The sequence below is a fragment of the Manacus vitellinus genome, unplaced genomic scaffold (genome assembly GCF_001715985.3).
Source record: "Manacus vitellinus isolate BGI_N305 unplaced genomic scaffold, ASM171598v3 scaffold_11_pilon, whole genome shotgun sequence".
Taxonomy (NCBI): Eukaryota; Metazoa; Chordata; class Aves; order Passeriformes; family Pipridae; genus Manacus; species Manacus vitellinus.
Genome location: NW_021938895.1, coordinates 13,411,818 through 13,423,878, shown reverse-complemented (window position 1 = coordinate 13,423,878; position 12,061 = coordinate 13,411,818). Strand labels below are relative to the sequence as shown.

The following is a 12,061-nucleotide window of genomic DNA, read 5'->3' as shown; positions in this document are numbered from 1 at the left end:
TACTTCCCCTCCTCAGGAAACTTTAGAGAGCAATGAGTTCACCCCCTCAACCCCATCCTCTCCAAACAAGACAAACCTAAGGTTTTCACCTGCTCCTCACATGAACGTGCCTTCCAGCCCTTTCATCAACTTTTTTGTCCTTCTCTGGATGCATTCAGATTCCTTCACATTCTCCTTAAATTATGGGGCCCAGAACTGCACACAGCACTCCAGGCTACACCAATGCTGAATACAGGAGAAAAATCACCTCTTTTGACCAACTGGTGAGGCTGTTTAATGCACCCTGGAATGGGGTTTGTCCTCCTGGTTACCAGGGCTCACTGACTTGTATGGAGCCTGTTGTCACCCAGCACCTCCAGATCCCTTTCCTGCAGAACTGTTCTCCAGGCACTCCTTTCTGAATTTATACTTGTGTCTGATGTTACTCAATATGAGGTGGAGAATCTGACACTTCAACTTTTTAAATTTCATGCCATTAATCATAGCCCGTTGCTCCAGTTTCTCTAGATCCCTCTGCAAGGCATCTTGTCCCTCAAGAGAATCAACAGCACTTCCTGGTTTTGTATCATCATCAGTCTCGCTAATGGTGCATTCAACTCCTGCATCCAAACAGTTGATAACCATATTGAACAGAACTGACACTAGAATTGAGCTCAGAGAAAGTGCTGGTGACTGGGTGCCAGACAGATGTAGCCCCATTCACTATAACCCTTGGAGCCCAATTCTTCACCCAGAGCACCTGCTCATCTCACAGCTGGACATCTTGTGCAGAAGGCTACTGTGAAGGACAGTATCAAAAGCCTTAGTAAAATCCAGAAAAAACATGTCCACTGCCTTTCCTTCATTCACTAGGCAGCTGACCTTGTCATAGAAGGTTATCAAATTAGTTAAAACAGACTTGCCCTTTGTGAACCCATATTGACTGTGCCTGATGATTGCGTTATTCTTCAAAATGCCTTTCAACAGTACCCAGTATTGCCACACACTCGTAACTATGAAAGTATTTAATGTATTATAGACTTTAATTTCACTGTATCATAGTTAGTCACATAACAGGTTTCCATTACTGTACTGTACAAATGCTTACCTGGAATAACAAGCATATTGTCAGTTAAGTACAAAACACTGGCAATATGGTCACATACTAATATGACAAAGATCATCATCATCACAGTTAATGTATATTGATGGTTTATGAATAGAGAATGAAAATTAGTACTAATTTTTCTTACCTAATAATGATTTGAAATTAAAATTTTAGACCCTTAAATTTTGCAGTTGGTGCAGGTACACCAAAAACTTTGTAACAACGATTCAACAGAGGAAGAGTTGGAGTATTATCAGTAAGAATATAATTTCTGGGGTACATGATGCTCAGGCTTTAATTTCCCAAGAGTTTTGACATGGTGTTGCAGATTCAGAAATGGGATTGAGTGACTTTTTCTGTTTTGTTAAATCTGAAAGTCCTTTTCAACAAAGTTTTTGGGTGTGTGTTCTTAATGTTCAAGATCAAGGATTTTAGTTACTTTTTAATTTTATTTTTCTTCATGGAAATACTGTCTTGAAATAATAGATTTTTTTTTTCCCTGATGGGAAAAAGAACAGCCAATAAAACAGCCAATTCCAGTTTGAAAGGAGTGTTTGCTTAAACATGCAAAAGTGGGTAAAATTATAGGCTTCATGAAATCTGTTCTCCACTGTTCTAGTACTTACAGCTGAGTATTCTGTTTCTCCCTGTTGCTTGGGTGTGGAAAATACTTAAATTTCAGTTTTCAGTAACACTTCAATGGTAGCAGAAAGACTGGGTTACCAGATACACCTTTTCATCTTCACCTGGTTCCTTCTAATGTTTGCTACTGTCACTGATCTGTTTCTTGGTAGAGTAACTGACTCTTACTGCTCATTTGAAAGATACAACCAGTTAGAGACATTAAATATGTAACCTTTGCCAATAATCTGTACTTAGCAGCTGACATAAGTAACATGACTGTGGTGACACAGGGTTTTTGTTTTGAACTGTATTCAGGTGGAATCACCAATTCACTTGTATTTGACTATTTAAATAGTTCATTCGGCCTTGTCCTGTTTAAGGAAATTGGTGTAGTTTGTCTGCCTCTTGTTTGTCACTTGCTTCACTACAGTGATGTTTGAGTGCCCTGAAAAAATTATTTATCCTAAAGTGCTGCCATAAATTAATAGGAAATATTACTTTTACTTTCATTGGTGATGGTGAAGGAAGAATTAAGAATCAGTCAAATAAATGCAAGAGGCAATAGCTGTAAACCTGTTACAGTTCCAACTTTCGTCTGAAATCCAAGGCCTTCATCTCAACCTGCAGGCTGTCCCATAAGGTAAATAAATTGCTGAAGAAAATACTCCCCTAAATCAGGCAAGATTGTTTTACCTGTTGGCAATTGTTAAGGAAAAGTGTGAGAACTGTTCAGATTCCTCCTCTCCTATTCCTCCAGTGACAATTTCCATAAACATCAAGGACATTGCAGTCTTTAATATGAACTATACTTTGTAAATAGCCAAACTAAAATTGTTTAAAACCGACAGGAAAAAAAACCCAAGCCTTTTTGATTCAAAATTTTGCATGGAGTCTATGCACAGTACATCCACTACATCTATTTTGTTTTTGATTGACCAATATATAATTTTTTTTTCTGTCTGCTTGCTTTTATGTAAATGAACAGAGATAACTGATGGCCTCTCCAGGGATATGAGCAAAAGAGAAAAAGGAATGTCTGTTACAGGTGTGAGAGCTACTTTTGCTGCAGCTTTTGTCACCAGTTCTAGCCTTTCTGTCTAAATCACAGCAAACTTAGACAGTATCAGTATTTATTACAAAAATCTTTGAAATTAAGTGCTAGTGGTATGTAGGCAGAACTTGTATCAATGTACAGGTCTCTCAATCCTATAATATTTGTATATTATAATACTCTTTATAATCATAGAAGTGCTGTAGTAAAGATCCCATGAAGAATTGTCTCTTCCTGACACTTATACAGTAGCACAACTTTGTTATTCAGAAAAATAGAATGGGGACACTGTTTTCTTTTGCTTTCTGGCAGAGCTGTGCGTGGATTGAATAGAGCAGACTGCCACTCCTCTGCTGATAAGGCATAGGCACTACAATTTCCCATAGTATTACTTCGCAGCTATGACTATTTAGTACAAATTACTCCATTTAATACTCCATTATGATTTTTATCATTATGATCGTTAATGTGCACGCAGTGCTGTGAGCTCTCAATGTGTATCTCATCCATTAGGAATGTTACAAGAATGTATTTGCTCTGGCACCTCAAGCAAATCCTTGTTGGATTGCTCAAGGTACCAGAGGAACAAAAGTCTAGAGAGTAGAAAGAAAACAAGTGATCTGCTGATGGCTTTTAGTTTTTCTGAGTATTATCGAGAGGCAGACTACTATCTCTCTTCTGGAATCATGTCAACAATAGGACTAATCTTAAGTGTGCTCATCTAATTCTGGACCAAAACACTTAAATAGCTTGCTTTTTATTAAATCATTTCCCACCTAAATAGCACACAGTACATAATTAGTAACTTAAAATTTAAGATAGTTGCTTAACAGTTGCTTAACAGTTGCTTACCCCAGCAGAAGCAATTGGTTGTACATGTTTTCTTCAGAAATCTTTCCTCGTAACACTTATAGAAGGAGAGTAAAGCAGACAACACTGCTTTTTTTCTATTTTTTTATTAGTTACTGCACTAAATTTTTTCACTAATTACTTAACCTTTTCTTTTTTGAAGGGTTAGCAGGAGATAAGGAGGGAGCAATTTTAGTCGATTTGATGTCTGAAATTCTGATTATTTTGTAATCTGTGATGAAATTCTCACGTGTCTTAAAGGAGAGGATGTTTCCTTGGTGCGTTACCAATTGTATTTGTGCTAAAGTTACAACAGGTTTTTGTTCTAGTTGATATTCTTGCATTTAAGCAGTTAGTTGCTTGACTGTGTTCCAATTCAGATTTACTTGTACATCTGTGTACATAAATACTATATAATTTATATATATAGAAGCATACACATGGATCTGTCAATGTGTTGCAAGTACCATGATGGCACTATTACTCAAGACATACTAAGCTCCTTTTGACCTCATATTAGATTGCTCAATTCCCTTCAAGGTATTATGCAGTGTTGATCATGCTGGTTCTGGAGGATTCATTGCTTACTTTTCTCAAATTTAAAAAGAAAATCAGTCAAGTAGGTAGTCCAGGCAAGAAAACATCTGGGAGAAATAGGAAGCCTAACAGAAAACTTGTCTTTAATGGAAAAGTTTATTTTAATTGCTCATTTGCAGTCCACCTTGTTACTAATGGAAGGAGAAACTGTTGTTCAGATGTGTGAGAGGGCCTACAATCAGAAAGAAAATAACAAAACTAATGTTGACCTACCTTCTGCTGCTTGTTTGTGTTTTCTTGTTGGCCATATGTGCACATGTGGATCAACTTTGTGGTGTTTGAAACTAGCACTGCTTAGTAGATACTCATACTTTGATTCTTGCTCCTTAGACTCTACCTTAAGCCCTTGAGGCAGCTGGTTAATCTTACCTGGACCTTTAGGTATCCCTTGGTTTGGTGTATTCTATCTCAAGTAGCACGGCAGCAGGACAGTGACAAACTCCTGCTTTCACTAGTCCTTTTTACACAGGATTACTGAATTTGCCTAATCGTGACTGTTCATACATATCTGCTTAATTCTAATCATTCCCCTCTTTGAACTTCCTCATAGACTGAAGATCAGTAAGGCAAATATTATCCTGCCTGTAACCGGCATCAGGAATCCTTTTTTTTTTTTCTTCTTCTTGTTATGCTTGACTGGAAGCACATAGAGCTTCTCTGAGTTAAATTACAGGAAAAGGAATGATTTAGTTAGTGTTATCCCTCACTCCAAGCGAGGCAGAGGCAGGTTCAGCTTCTCTTTCCCCTGGGGCAGGGCAACCAGAGGGCAGTGTGGGTGGGAACAGGTGGACTTGGCTACCTTCCTGATCCTGGATGGTTTGTGTCTGCTTGCCGAGGGAAACCTACCTCAGCAGGGCAGCACTTGCCTCTACCAAAGGAGATGCCCTACATGCTTGGAAACAGGAGGGGGGAAAACCTAATGGCTTGTGAGGTTTTGCAGAATTCCGAGTCCTCCTTAGTAGCTGTAATGTTTCCCTGTTTCCTACTAGCTGCTGGCAAAGCTCACAGCTTGCTGCTTTTTCTCACTTACCCCAGCCTTAGCAGAGAACTGATACTAATCTTGACGGGTGATGTGGCAGTAGAGGCTTCCTGGTTAGAGGTCATTATGTGTTTGCATAGCAATTCACGTGGCTGGCTGAGTTCTGACTTGTCTTTAGGTTCTGTGATGACAGAATTTCCTGCTTAAATAATAAACTTACCTGTTTACAGAGAAATGTGCATTTGTGAACTGCAGAACCCTGAGTGAAAACTAAACTTGATCCGGAGCCTTCAGCTTTCCTCTCCTGTGTGACATTACTAAATGAGATTAACATTATCTGCCCTTCATAAGCATGTTGAGGAAACCAGTTCACTTTTGTTTGCAGTGTTTTGCATGTGAAAAGGGAAGGTCCTTTGTTTGCTGCAGGTGTATTGTCTTCCCACTAGAACTATTAATTTTGTTCTGAAATAGAATAAACTTTTCTCAAACATAAGGAAAGACTGAATTGTTTGTTGGCAGTTTTACCTCCTGAATATTTAAGTTTCATCCAACATATGTTGGCATTTTGAAAACAAGTTCATTTTTGTAAAGTTTACTCTGTGTGTTTTTATGAATTTCAGCCCTGAATAGGTGAGAACAAGCAGCTTATGCAGGGAAATGGAGGGGTAAAAATCCAACATGAAAGAAGTTTACACGTACGTGCACTTGAACTACCTATTCTAACATGAAGATATGCACAAATTACAAGATATTATCCTTGTCTCACTTGGCCGTTTTCCGCTGTCTACTATGATTGATTTCTCTGAAGAAAAATTGTTTGTCTTCTGTATATTTTACAGTACACAGTCATAAATAAATGTATATATAAAAAACAGCCCCACTACTTCAAAGGCTAGGCTGCTGTAAGTCTGGGTTGCCTTCCCTTTAAGATATTCAACTGGGAAAAGGCATTTGTTTTCCAGTGCATTTGTTTCTGGATGCTTGGTCCTGCCTGTGATTTGTGCAGCCATTGGTTGCTGTGTCTCAGAGGATGTTTGCCATATCTTAATATTTGTCAAGCTGAAGTAGTTATCGGGGCTCTTCTTGCTGCATTCTTGAAACATATGTTTCTTCTCACCTTCCTTTCATCGTTTGTTGACTCCATAACCTGATGCTGCCACTTCCCTGTACTCAAACTGGCAGTTAGTCTTACTCAGAGAGGTTGGAGGCTGGATTCAGTCAGAGGGGTGATGCACCCTATTATAAATATTTTGTCTGAGTTATTGTTTGCATCAGTTAAGCAGTGTGTACCAGGGACTGCTGTGATATTTGGGTGTACTCTAAAAGCCTTTGGACAGAGATAGAACCAAAGCAACAGAATTACTCTGCTGTCCACAGGATGAATCAACAGCCATCACTGCACTAAACACAGTGACATGTACAGTGGCTGAGTCCCTGCTCCTACCAGGATGCTGGCCAATTCCCATCCTGAGATTGCACCGTGGATGGGAGCACAGGGATTTCTGAACAAGAAAATTTTTACAGCTCAGAAAAGGATGTTCAGATGGTTTGTCCTCAGACTTGGAAGCACATAGGTTGTTTATCTTTCCCAACCATCATCCTGTTTGGCCATCATCCACGGGCAAGATGATGTGATTGCATTTATACTAACAATATAGTCTGTAACAGAGCTACAGAACAGCTGGTGCAGTCTTTAAAAATTGACAGCATGATGAAAGAAAGAGGCATTTACCCTTGGCAGTTTTGAACAAAAAGGTATCTTTTAAAAAAAGTCCAAGTATTGGGCAGGCAGAGGCAAGAAGCCTGTCAAACAGAGGTTTTTCAAATTGTTTGCCACTTGGGGTAAAACATTTATCAGCTGTGATGTTACCTATATCTGGTCCTGGCCAAGGTCTCTTAGTGTGTACATTCTTGTTCGCAGCACAGGGCACTAAATATTTTCCTGTTGCAGAGCTCTGGATCACCTTGCAGGTGCTTTTCTGGGAGTCAAGGTTTGGTATGCTTGTGTAGCAGAACTTTTGTCTCTGTAACAAAACAAAGGATATAAAGAATAAACATGTTAGACTGTTCTCTGTTACTGCTTTCAGATTGGTAGATTTGAAGTACTGCATGTCAAGATAAGTGACTGTTTCTTCCTGTTAAGGGCGATGTTAAGGATGATGAGTCAGCTGCAGGGTTAATAAAAATTGGAATTTTGATAGTGAAGATTTCTTTGATAGTAGAGTATTGTCTGTGAGAAGATGTCTATAGAAATGGAAATTCTTTAAGTTCAAAGTATTACTGCAAATATTAAACATCTCTAGTGTACATCTGTCTCTGGTCTAGGTGGTTTGTGGAGTTGGATATAGCTTGTGCTTGTGGATTTCGTCAGTATAGTTGACAGATTATCTAATAGAGGAAAAAAAATCACTCCCATAGTCATGCATATGCTTCAAACAGATCTCTGATTGTGTGTGTAGATATTTTCTCATAAATCACTTGTCAACTAAGTAGGATTAGGGTGATATTAAAAAGCTAGATTGGAGATCTGATGTAGAGAATTGTGCACACTGGAGCAGCAATGCAGGAGTGATTCCAAGTTGAGCCTGTTATTAAACAATAGATTTGAGACAGGATTGTAAGTACTTAACACAAAGAGGCCATGTAGTAAGTTTGAAAGAAGCTTAAAAGCTCTCCAAGAAATCTACCTTTTCTTTTCTCTCACACGTTTTCTTCCATGGAAATCTGTCAGAAAGTAGTTTTCTTTTTCTATGAAACATTAAGCTTAAAATAAGATGATTCCTATGACTGGAGTGCTGGAATGGAAGCGTACAGGCTCTTTAGGAAGAACAGGCAGAGGAGATGAGGTGGGGGTGTCGTTACCCTGTATGTCAGTAACCAGCTGTGGAGCTCTGCTTGAGGATGAATGAGGAGCCAACCCAGAGCTTATGGGTCAGAATTAAAGGGAGGGCTGGGACAGGTAACTTTATAATGGGGTCCTGTTACAAGGAGCCTGACCAGGAGGCCTTACAAGAAAGTTAGAGGGACTTTTAACAAGGGCATGTTGTGATTGGACAAGGAGAAATGGCTTCAGACTGTAAGAGGGTAGGTTTAGATACTAAGTAAAGAATTTTGTGAGGGTGGTGAAGCACTGGAACAGGCTACCCAGAGAAGTTGTGGATGTCCCATCCCTGGAAGTGTTCAAGGCCAGTTTGGATGGACCTCTGAGCAACCTAGTCTAGTAGAAAGTGTCCTTGCCTATGGCAGGGGGTTTGGAACTAGGTGATCTCTAAGGTCTGTCCCATCCCGAGCCATTCTATGATTTGTCCTATTGCCAGATGAACTGTTGCTTTAAGAAGCATATGAAAGTTATATGTGGCTACAAGAATCTCTTTTTCAGGAATAGGGAAGGTCAAGCCTTACTTCTCTCTTCAGAGAACACACCAGATGTAGGCTGCTTAATTTAGGGGAGTTTTTCTTCTTGGAATTGTTCAGCTTTGTCAAAATGGAAAATATTTCTAGAAGATGATGTTTTATTCAAGTAAAAGCTCTCTACCAGAGTAAGTTTGCTGTTCAGACAAAAGGGAGGGAAGCTCTTATTCCAAGAGCATTAGTCTTCACCTGAGACATGGACATCCAAATTGATCTGATATTTTTTTCTTTTTTTTTGTAGTTACAGAAATTCACTCACTCTTACACACTCTTGCCCCCAGCCCCATTGAGTATTACACACTGCATCTCTATGTACTATCCTAATCTAAAGCTAAAATAGGGCATTACATCTCATTACCTGAAACCTTTACAGGCAATATGTCTACCAGTATAAACACCTATTCACCAGACTGACTGCAGAAGTGACTTAGTGGAATTCGCTCAGAGCAGTGGAATAACTGATATTGCACTGCCTTATGGCAAGAGAAGATATCACCTTCTGGGTAGTCATTTTAAAGTAATGTAAAGAAAAACTCCTGGTATGCAGAGCATAAAAGTATTACAAAATACTATCAAAAGTAGTTGTTGTGGTAATTTTGTTCCTCTGTGTATCCTCATCACATGAATTCTTGAGCTTCGGCTTAGTGTCCTATTAGCTCAAAAATGACCCATAGAACCAAACTGTAGATTTGTAGCTAGAAGACACTACTAAGTAAGTGCTACTCACTCAATATCCTTTCATATTCTTCATATTCTTTCCTAGAATGTAAGGCTCAAAGGTATCTTTACATTCACCTAGTCTGATGTCACTTGTAATATGAATCACAAAATACCAGCTGACGTTTTCTGGTTCTTCACATGGTTGAATGCAAGTTTATTTATACATGTGTGTGTATATATGTATGTATATTTTTAGAAGTTCACTTAATACTGGTTTGATACAGAATTTTAGACTAGCAACTTAGTCTACATACTAATGATCATCCTACTTGAAAACATTTTCTTGATCAGTTTGAACTTTGAAGAAATCTCCCTTGTTAAAAATGCATGTCAGTCCTTCCTTGTGTTCCTGAAGTGCAGTGCAAACTGTTAGTGGTTGTCTACCTAAAGTGCGGGGTTATTTACCTGGTTAATCTTTGTGTACAGTAGCAACTTCCTTTGCTTATCTTCAATATTTACCATTACCAAATGCATTGTAAAAAACTATTTTCCTTTTCTTTTTAGAACTTGGTTAAAGCTGCATTTCTTCTTTTTATTTCTTCATTTTTTCTCCTTTCAATTTTATCTATGTGTGTGTGGCTTTTTAAAAATGTTTTATCAACACCAGCATGTGATGTTTCTACATGTAGTGCACATTTTATTTGGGAATGACTGTGGCCTAGTGCCAGCACTAAAATACATTTGAAGTTTTAAGAAATAAATCAAATGATATGATGATATACTTGGCTCTGCAATCCTGTCATGCTTTTTTGGCTTTTCCAAATCCATTGACTTATTTATAAAATTTCCCATATGACTTGGCACTTGAATCTGCAGCATTAATGTAGTCAGAAGTCTACATTCTGACCAAATCCACCTAGCAGCTGTTAAGAAAATAATACAGGATAATATTTTTGCCCACCTAACTTGCAAATTAAAGATGACATCTTGAAAAGCCATTTCTCATTTGCTGCAATAGTAGCAATAATGTGTTCTTAAAAGTAAATTTGTTATGACTTTCCAAAAACATCTTCAAGTGTTTTTAATTATATACATTTTGTATTATAAAATGACCTTTAGGCACCTAGTGAATACATTTTTTTTTTTTTTGGTGTCAAAGTAGATGGTAGATAAATGTTGCCCCACATGGAAATAATGAAAGCCAGATTCCTTCTTAGGAATTAGGATGGGGTTTATTTGAGTTTTTATGTTGGGAGAAATAAGTCAAAGCACCATCATCAGAAGTAAGCATGATTGTTCCTGGAATTCTTCTGAAAAAAAGATTGAAAACCAGAAATTTTAATTCTTTATATATATAAATTTTGCTGTGGCCTGTGCAGGTTTGTTAGAGCTAAGTGCAACAGAGCAAGATTGTGTTAAGGTTTGGAAATCAGGCAAAAAATAACCATTTTGATTCTCGCAGGATATTTTGATCTTCATAGCATTAGACAAAAAGATATGCTCTAAAACAGCAACATGTAGTGGTCACTGAACATACCTTTCTGTGTGATGCAATCCTTGATCTATAAAGGTTAGAAGTACAGCACATCTTGCAGAGCTTTAAATACTAAGCTGTGTTTGGCAGCTTCAGAAAGGAAATCATTCCTTTACTAGCCATCTGTCTCTGAGGCAAAACCAAAAGTATTCCCAACTTATATAGGCAGCTTATAGTAAAACTGCTGCTGAGTTGGGCTCTCAGTTTACCTTTGTGAAGTAAGAATCGATCTGGGTCAAGACTCCTCAAAGTGGATGTGCTCCTACCCTTTGGCATGGGGACAGCAAGTGACAGTAGAATTCTTGAATTATCAAGTGAAAGTTATCCACACACCAGAAAGGGCAACAGTGATGGATGGGGGACAGAGCAGGGATGCACAAGGAAAAATACAGGGCTGATGCTCAGGGGAGCTAACCAGTCTCTTCTGACTGATCTTAGCAGCATCTGGGGCACTGGATGCATCTTGACCTGTACTTTACGTAATTTTTATATAAAGCTTTATTTATAGGTTATATATATATATTATATATATGGTGTATGTAGCCTGTATATAGTTTATATGTAACACATGTTGTGCAGTGCTTTGCTTTCCTTTGTCTGTGGGAAATTGCCAGAGTTAAATGGCAGTTTTCATTGCCTGTCTAACGTTCATGACATTGTAAAATGAAATGTTATAGATAATAAATAGATAAATAATAAGATAATAAATAAAAAAAATAGATAATAAATAGATAAAAACCAGATCTGTATCCTTAAGGAACCCAAACAACATTAGCAGTGTCCTGGGGTGCCACCATATAATAACTGTTTTCCTGTCCTGAATTGTTTGATATGCTGAAAGAATGCATGTTGGATAGAAATCTAAGCTACTCCAGTTACCTCTTTGCTTGTTACAACTGCAGCATAAACGAGAATAACCTGGCTAGAGATTGTTATGCATAAAGCAGAAATGCAAATGAAAAAAAAATCAGTTTTTGAAAGGTTTAGAGTACCTTCAAATGTGATTTACTTAAATAATATTTAGTTATTTAATTACTGAAATGAGATGACTTTTTTTTTTAAAGAAAAAAATAAGTGGAATTTGGTAAAAGTACTTCTTCAAATAAAAGCAAGTTTCAATTGATGCACATCTACTAAAAAAATAAAGATGCTTCTCAGCATGTTTGTTTTGTAAGGGTTGATGTACAACAAGAAGTATCTTGTGACTTTAGTCCAACCTCAACCTTTAGGTATCTAATTTCATCTTCTGTTTTCTCTGAGAAAAATTAT

General features: G+C 37.8%; 1 protein-coding gene across 6 annotated transcripts in view; it reads left to right on the top strand.

Annotated features, from left to right (window-relative positions):
- The window catches only part of RNF144A (ring finger protein 144A), a 66,213-nt gene that overhangs the window by 38,897 nt on the left and 15,255 nt on the right, over positions 1-12,061 (top strand). The window lies entirely within an intron of this gene.